At 38.5% G+C, this 2,500-nt stretch overlaps 5 non-coding genes across 5 annotated transcripts; all 5 read left to right on the forward strand.

Moving 5' to 3' along the window:
- Nucleotides 1–212: 212 nt before the first annotated feature.
- LOC137597632 (5S ribosomal RNA) lies at nucleotides 213–331 on the forward strand. Its single transcript, XR_011035996.1, has one exon. It is a non-coding gene; the product is annotated as a 5S ribosomal RNA (ribosomal RNA).
- Nucleotides 332–721: 390 nt separating this feature from the next.
- LOC137597633 (5S ribosomal RNA) lies at nucleotides 722–840 on the forward strand. The gene has a single exon (XR_011035997.1). It is a non-coding gene; the product is annotated as a 5S ribosomal RNA (ribosomal RNA).
- A 394-nt stretch (nucleotides 841–1,234) lies between these two features.
- Nucleotides 1,235–1,353, forward strand: LOC137597634 (5S ribosomal RNA). Its single transcript, XR_011035998.1, has one exon. It is a non-coding gene; the product is annotated as a 5S ribosomal RNA (ribosomal RNA).
- A 530-nt stretch (nucleotides 1,354–1,883) lies between these two features.
- LOC137597635 (5S ribosomal RNA) lies at nucleotides 1,884–2,002 on the forward strand. The gene has a single exon (XR_011035999.1). It is a non-coding gene; the product is annotated as a 5S ribosomal RNA (ribosomal RNA).
- Nucleotides 2,003–2,380: 378 nt separating this feature from the next.
- Nucleotides 2,381–2,499, forward strand: LOC137597636 (5S ribosomal RNA). Its single transcript, XR_011036000.1, has one exon. It is a non-coding gene; the product is annotated as a 5S ribosomal RNA (ribosomal RNA).
- Nucleotide 2,500: the final 1 nt, after the last annotated feature.

Below are 2,500 nucleotides of genomic sequence, written 5' to 3' on the forward strand. Positions count from 1 at the left end.
TATCTATCTATCTATGTATGTATCTATCTATCTATCTATCTATCTATCTATCTATCTATCTATGTATGTATCTATCTATCTATCTATCTATCTATCTATCTATCTATCTATCTATCTATGCATCTATACATCTATGCATGCATGTATGTATTGAAGCAAGCTATGTGTGTGCCATGCCACCTTTATATAGGGTTTTTTTGACCAGTATAGTTGCTTACGGCCATACCACTCTGAACACGCCCGATCTCGTCCGATCTCGGAAGCTAAGCAGAGTCGGGCCTGGTTAGTACTTGGATGGGAGACCGCCTGGGAATACCAGGTGCCGTAAGCTTTTTCTTTTTCTGTCCCCCCGCCAGCAGAGGGCGTTTGGAAGGAAAGACAGACGAGTCAAGTTGTTTCATGAGCTAAAGTTGTATTGAATAAAAGTTTGATGAATGAATTGATTGAATGATGAAATGAAATTGATCCCAGAGAAAAGTAAAAATGTTGTTGTATAAGTTAGGGCTGACTAGCAATGACTTTTGTATGAATACTATCTATGTATCTATCTATCTATCTATCTATCTATCTATCTATCTATGTATGTATCTATCTATCTATCTATCTATCTATCTATCTATCTATCTATGCATCTATACATCTATGCATGCATGTATGTATTGAAGCAAGCTATGTGTGTGCCATGCCACCTTTATATAGGGTTTTTTTGACCAGTATAGTTGCTTACGGCCATACCACTCTGAACACGCCCGATCTCGTCCGATCTCGGAAGCTAAGCAGAGTCGGGCCTGGTTAGTACTTGGATGGGAGACCGCCTGGGAATACCAGGTGCCGTAAGCTTTTTCTTTTTCTGTCCCCCCGCCAGCAGAGGGCGTTTGGAAGGAAAGACAGACGAGTCAAGTTGTTTTATGAGCTAAAGTTGTATGTAATAAAAGTTTGATGAATGAATTGATTGAATGATGAAATGAAATTGATCCCAGAGAAAAGTAAAAATGTTGTTGTATAAGTTAGGGCTGACTAGCAATGACTTTTGTATGAATACTATCTATGTATCTATCTATCTATCTATCTATCTATCTATCTATCTATCTATCTATGTATGTATCTATCTATCTATCTATCTATCTATCTATCTATCTATGCATCTATACATCTATGCATGCATGTATGTATTGAAGCAAGCTATGTGTGTGCCATGCCACCTTTATATAGGGTTTTTTTGACCAGTATAGTTGCTTACGGCCATACCACTCTGAACACGCCCGATCTCGTCCGATCTCGGAAGCTAAGCAGAGTCGGGCCTGGTTAGTACTTGGATGGGAGACCGCCTGGGAATACCAGGTGCCGTAAGCTTTTTCTTTTTCTGTCCCCCCGCCAGCAGAGGGCGTTTGGAAGGAAAGACAGACGAGTCAAGTTGTTTTATGAGCTAAAGTTGTATGTAATAAAAGTTTGATGAATGAATTGATTGAATGATGAAATGAAATTGATCCCAGAGAAAAGTAAAAATGTTGTTGTATAAGTTAGGGCTGACTAGCAATGACTTTTGTATGAATACTATCTATGTATCTATCTATCTATGTATCTATCTATCTATCTATCTATCTATCTATCTATCTATCTATCTATCTATCTATCTATGTATCTATCTATCTATGTATGTATCTATCTATCTATCTATCTATCTATCTATCTATCTATCTATCTATCTATCTATCTATCTATCTATCTATCTATCTATGTATGTATCTATCTATCTATCTATCTATCTATCTATCTATCTATCTATCTATGCATCTATACATCTATGCATGCATGTATGTATTGAAGCAAGCTATGTGTGTGCCATGCCACCTTTATATAGGGTTTTTTTGACCAGTATAGTTGCTTACGGCCATACCACTCTGAACACGCCCGATCTCGTCCGATCTCGGAAGCTAAGCAGAGTCGGGCCTGGTTAGTACTTGGATGGGAGACCGCCTGGGAATACCAGGTGCCGTAAGCTTTTTCTTTTTCTGTCCCCCCGCCAGCAGAGGGCGTTTGGAAGGAAAGACAGACGAGTCAAGTTGTTTCATGAGCTAAAGTTGTATTTAATAAAAGTTTGATGAATGAATTGATTGAATGATGAAATGAAATTGATCCCAGAGAAAAGTAAAAATGTTGTTGTATAAGTTAGGGCTGACTAGCAATGACTTTTGTATGAATACTATCTATGTATCTATCTATCTATCTATCTATCTATCTATCTATCTATCTATCTATCTATCTATCTATCTATCTATCTATCTATGCATCTATACATCTATGCATGCATGTATGTATTGAAGCAAGCTATGTGTGTGCCATGCCACCTTTATATAGGGTTTTTTTGACCAGTATAGTTGCTTACGGCCATACCACTCTGAACACGCCCGATCTCGTCCGATCTCGGAAGCTAAGCAGAGTCGGGCCTGGTTAGTACTTGGATGGGAGACCGCCTGGGAATACCAGGTGCCGTAAGCTT

Source organism: Antennarius striatus, chromosome 6 (genome assembly GCF_040054535.1).
Source record: "Antennarius striatus isolate MH-2024 chromosome 6, ASM4005453v1, whole genome shotgun sequence".
Taxonomy (NCBI): Eukaryota; Metazoa; Chordata; class Actinopteri; order Lophiiformes; family Antennariidae; genus Antennarius; species Antennarius striatus.